Source organism: Fukomys damarensis, unplaced genomic scaffold (genome assembly GCF_012274545.1).
Source record: "Fukomys damarensis isolate Sample0158 unplaced genomic scaffold, DMR_v1.0_HiC HiC_scaffold_4, whole genome shotgun sequence".
Classification (NCBI taxonomy): domain Eukaryota; kingdom Metazoa; phylum Chordata; class Mammalia; order Rodentia; family Bathyergidae; genus Fukomys; species Fukomys damarensis.
Genome location: NW_022900916.1, coordinates 45,316,400 through 45,322,266, shown reverse-complemented (window position 1 = coordinate 45,322,266; position 5,867 = coordinate 45,316,400). Strand labels below are relative to the sequence as shown.

The 5,867-nt window shown below is 35.3% G+C and overlaps 1 long non-coding RNA gene across 2 annotated transcripts in view; it reads right to left on the bottom strand.

The window, feature by feature from the left end:
- Window positions 1–5,377, bottom strand: part of LOC104869931 — an 8,572-nt gene extending 3,195 nt beyond the window's left edge. For both annotated transcript variants that reach the window (XR_782401.1, XR_782400.1), the window contains exon 1: window positions 5,303–5,377. This is a non-coding gene — a long non-coding RNA (uncharacterized LOC104869931). The remainder of the gene's footprint in view (window positions 1–5,302) is intronic.
- Between the last annotated feature and the right edge of the window lie 490 nt (window positions 5,378–5,867).

Below are 5,867 nucleotides of genomic sequence, written 5' to 3'. Positions count from 1 at the left end.
AAAAAAAAAAAAAAAAAAAAAAAAAAAAAAATTACTCCAAAGATCTTTATATGTAGGGATCTGTAACTTACATAAGGAACATTCAGAGGGTTTTAAAAGTCTAGAGATGTCACAATGTCACATACCATTTTAGATAAGGTTGTAAACTTGAGGTCAAATATCATAAGAATATCAGAACTAAATAATACAGAGCAAGGAAACAAGTAAACATTAGAGAAGAAACCCTACGAGGCCCCTGAAAAATTACCTATAGGAATGCTGGACAGACAGCCCTAGGACCCAGAAAGATCATGGTAGACAACCGCAAAGGGCAGAAATGGGTCTCTCCTACCAGCTAGAACATACAGACTATAAATCCCCCTCCCCCATGAGCACACACACATGTTGGTAGGGGGCTTTATTTTCCACCCAGGAAGCAACATAGTAATTATCCCGAGATCTATGAGAAGACTTCATGAGTTTTACTATTCCTACCCATCCCTCTCCACTCTCGGTCTCCTTGCTTCTCCCTGATAACTATCATTAAAAACTGTTAAATGCTTTGAGTTTCTGACAGATGAAAGCCTCAGAGAGAAAGAGAAGAAGGGATAAGGAGATTGGAGTATTTTTAGGAGCGAGAGGAGAAAACCTCGGGGCTTCTTCTTGATTTCTAGAGAAAAAAATGTGCAAGTTGAGTCATTAAAAGACTAACACAGTGTCTAAACCAGGGCTACTTTTAAGGGTACAATCATTGTGTTCATATCAAGACATAAAGGCCTCTGGAGAAAGTGTTCTGGAATGAAAGAGAGAGAACTCCCTTGATAATCCCATCTCCTGCACCCAGAGTGACAGCTAAAATCTTGCTAGGTAACAGGTCTATAACAAGCCTATTCAGTCAAGGTACTTATACATGAATGAGGTACAATAGTCATTCCATAACTGATTTGATCATAAAGTGCCGGGATTAATGATACAGATTTTCCTAAGCAGAGGTTTCTGCTTGTTTAAAGAATGTGGTAATGCTCTCTATCTTTAGAACAAAACATCATCTTTTTAATTCTCTAGAAATTACAATGAAAGATGAATTACATAGATGAATTATGTTAGTTTGGGGACTTGTAATATCACTGAGTGTGTTAATTTTACAACCCTAGTAATTAATGACCTAAACTGAAAAATTACCAATAGAAGACCTTCCTACTCATGTATTTACCAATTCTGCAAGTTCTAAGTAAGAGAATAAGCATGACCTTATTATAAGTAAGTGAAGGTGTTTAAAACCAAATGGACACTGGCATAAAGAAGACAGCAAAGCTGCACTGACCAACTCCAATTGATTTGATGCTTTTCCACCCCACAGACTGCCACTTGAGCAGCTTATATTTCTCCCTAACACTGAAAAGCACTATTGACCAAAAACAATACTCTTTGCTATTTTCTTGCTTCTCTTTACCATAATGTCAAAGTTTATTCTTCGGTTCTGTCAAAAATATTTTAAAAGCTTTAAAAAATGCAGTGGAAATTTCTGGAAAACATCAATGGAGCACCTACCACATGGCATGTATTTCACTAGGCTTTTCCTCCTATACATCATCCAATGTAACAGGTGTATATGATTATCTTTGTTTACCAGAGGGGAAGACACAAGTTTGGAACACAGAAACAAACACATTACTTGTCCATGACAAAGTGACAGGATACAGAAGAACTGTGGTTGGTATACAGATGTGGCCAACTCCTGAGCTCATGATTTTAATAACTGCATTATTTTAAAGCTTCCAAAAGTTAGATCTTCATCTAAGAACATTACCTGTATCTGTTTCTTAAATCTTTACAATAACTCATGAAACAAACTATTATTACCTCCATTTTGCAAATCAAAAACCAGAGGCAAGTAGAAGATAACAGATCACTAATTGTAGAGAAAGCATTTGGTCCTATGCTGCTCACCTCCTAAGCATGTGCTGCTAAAAAAGTCTACAAAAAACAAAACAACAGCAAAAGAATCTCAGTATATTTTGAAGACATGGCAATGTAAAAAATTTTGAGAATAAGTAAAAAATCTCTCTAATTTTATCATAGCATAAGCAATAAACCACATTTTATCAAACTCTTTGTAAAGGATTCAGTTTTTAGAGATATTTTAATATTTTAGGGGCCTCAAAGCAGCCTTTCAAAATTATATTGCATCTTAATTTATATAAAACTGTTGTAAAGATGGACCTTTCAAACTTTCAATTTTTTTTGCTGCATACACTAAGAAAATACAACAAAGTTGATCTTTTTAACTTTTACTTTTTAAAAGAATAATCCCTTTTAAAAGTAAAATCTTTGTTCTAACAGAAGTAATGAAAAATATAAATAAATCCAACAGAATTTTGAGAAATAGTAAATGGTTAATAATTGATGACGTCTTTGAGACTGTAAGGGAACAAAAAGGAAATTATGACTAATTCAGCTGCAAATAAAATTAAGTAAAAGAGATGGTGTGTATTTGTCTAGATCTGGGCTAAAAGTCAAGTTTGAAGACACACGGAAATTCCATTTTCCTGTTGACAAATCAAGTAAATTATGATTCTGATCTTAAGACGATTGTTACCATTAATAATTTACTTTAGTTGAAAATACAGTTTAAAGTAAAAATGTTCCATAGATTGTTGTTGATGGTAAAGTACCATTTATTTAATATTTATCATTATCAAATTTCATTTATTGACGGAGCCATCTACAAGAGCTTACATGAAGGTGGATAGTGTTACTGCTTACTTTTGAGAAAGGAATAAATGATACACAATCTTAAAGCCACGTTGTGTATGTCTGTGTGTTTATAATGTTGGCTAGAAAGGAATGGTAATAGAAGAAAAGAGAAGTGTAGTTCCTAAAAGATAAGTTTATATAAGTAGTACATTCTTAAGAGGGGTTGAAAAATTTTATTAAATAATTCAATGGATCTTGACTTTAAAGAAATGAGAGATGCTTGATGTAAACAAAGAACATTTTTTAAACTTGAAAGCATACAGCTCACATACACTGTCTCCATGTCACATGTAGATACATATATGTCACTATAAACTTTTTCTACCAAATTATGGCTGTAAAATAGAAAGCTTTGTAAATGAAAGAGAGAAAGAAAAGTTTCTCCTATGCAGAAAAATCAGTTGGGAGCCCTCACAGGATAAAATAATGACTTTTATATATGATAGTTATGAAACTTATCCAAAACATTGAGTCGAAAGCCAGAGTCAGAATTTTAGAATATATAAATTGAACTCAAGAATTTGAAAAAGAACAATCAAATAATGTGGAGCAAAAGAGTTCTTTTAGGGAGGGCAGGGACAAGGGGAAAAAATGAGAACCAAGTCCTGTCATGTAAAGTTACAAGATCCCAATGATGAATGTGACTGTACTGTAAACATAAAGTGTACCAATAAACTCAATAAAAAGAAAAAAATAGATAAAAAGAGTTATTTTAGTAATGTGCTGTGGCTGAAACCAACAGATTGATTCCACATCTGATAAATCCAGGTAGTTAATGAATTTCTCAGAGGAACATTTCCAGAGATCCAAAAACTAGACATAGAACTACACAGCCAATAACAATACAGACATCACATCACTCAGAGGACAGTCACCACTGCTAAGTGTGAAAACTATACCATCAGGTATCCACCGGACATGGACATTGCCAGTCTTAGAATAAATTTTTCATAGTTCCACCTTCATCATTACTTTCTGACTCAGTCTTCTATAGGTTTATCTGCTCAGCAGTGCTGAGTTTGGTCATATTCGGTGCCATGGTCTGAATGTTGCCCCCCACCACACACACACACACACACACACACACACTTTTTCTCTTGAAATCTAACTGCCAATGTAAAGGGAATGAGAGGGGCACTTCCACGAGGTGACAAGGTCCTGAGGACTGAGTCTTCCAGAGTGGAATCAGTGCTTTTATAAAAGAGAACCAAGGTGGCTTTTTTACCTGTCAGCCATGTAAGAATGCAGCAGTTAAGCACTATCTATGAAGCAGACAGTGAGCCCTCATGAGACACCTAATCTGCTGGTGTCTGAGTCTTGGACTTCCTGGCCTTCACAATTGTGAGAAGGAATTTTCTGAGTCTTATAAACCACTTGGTCTAAAGTGTATTGTTTAGAGCTGCCTGCATGGACTAAGACATAATGGTGGGAAATTTGGGGAAGCAACTATCTGGCCTTTATTGCTGTTCTGTCAAGAATGCAACATAATATTATTTAGTGATGGCCCAAACTATGATAAATATCCACCACAGTCTACTGTATTATTTACTCAACATTAACACGTTTTTTTCCAAACCTAAACTTTTAAACACTACATCAATAAAACAATTTGATACAATGCAGCACAGTGCTACTATTTCTCATATAAAGATATAAGTTCTCCTTCTATCTAAAAGGAAGACAATTCAATTTCTTAAAAATTAGTACATCTGAACCAGGGCTGAAGATCAAATATTTTGGAAATGGATCAGTTTCACTTGAATCTTTACATTTCAGTACTCATATATTTTATAAATATAGTGCTATGTATTTGCTGCTAGACTAGAAAATATGGCTCACTGTATAAAACAGAATAATAACCTTATCAAGCATCTCCCAAGTGAATTAAGTCTTCAAATGACTATTCTGTTGATCTATAGGACATATTCTTTGGTTATATGGTAAGACTTGCTCATTCTAAAAACTGCCGCATTGCTGGAATTATTTCACTGTGAAATGAATTATTAAATCAAATGAAATAACTATAGTAAGATATTTAGTCAGTCCATAGATTCTCATATTGGACTGCAGGACAGCAGGGAAGATCAATCAATGCTGACTTTATTCCACTAAGGAAAGCACATTGCACCCTTTTAACTTAAAAAAGTTTTAAATGTACTCACAAACTGACTTCCTCCTAAGCTGAGAGTTCATTGTTGCTGCTGCTATAAACTTTGACACATAGTAGTGTAACTGTAGGTCAATTTGGATGAAAGCCTCTTTGACCACCCAAGAGAAATCTTTGTCCTTGCCACATGACCAATGAGTAAGCCTCAAGGTTGAGTAAGAAAAGTAACTGACTGACATCTACAGTTGGACTCCTTCTCACTTGGTTATGGAAATCTCATTTTGTTGTGGAGGTGTTTTGTGAAAATTCATGAGATACAAATATCCTCACACATTGGCTCTATTACATATTATTATCCCGAAAGCTCTCATTCTCCATTTTCCAATATTGCTTTTCCCAAGGCTCAGATTGATTCAATAAATCAGTAACCACATACATGAATTAGTAGTAGTTTCTTACCTTGTCACCTACTCCATGGTTCCTAGAATTGCTCCTGCTAAGTCTCCACAGCAACACTCTATGTTACAGTTTCACTTACCACCTGATCATACCACATGAGAAAGGGTCTGAGATCATAATGGTATTCCATGACAGGTGTTACCATCACTGTACCTAGCACCTTCTGACCATTTACTAACTAATGCAGAAATTCTCTGCTAAGGAAAGTCTCTTTGGGGTTACTTTGGCTACCAACTGTCTTAGCCTAGGTTTCCCAAAAAATAAAGGAAGCAAAGGTGAGACAGAAAAAATGTGAAAGAGTAAGAGGTATTAGGAGGATGACTTTGGACACTTCCTCAAGAAGTATATGGTATCTTCAAATAATATCTTAGTGGGCTAGACGTGGGAAATTCACTGGTAGCCACCCTCCAGTGGTCAAAGATTTGTTCCACAGTGTGTTAACTCATTGGTAATTGTAGGGTGTGTATGTGAAGAGGTGTAGCCATGGAGCAGAAGTAGGGTTATGAAGTGTGCAGTACAGGATGGAGCTAAGGATAATATGGTGTAGGCAAATGGAAGAAGAAGT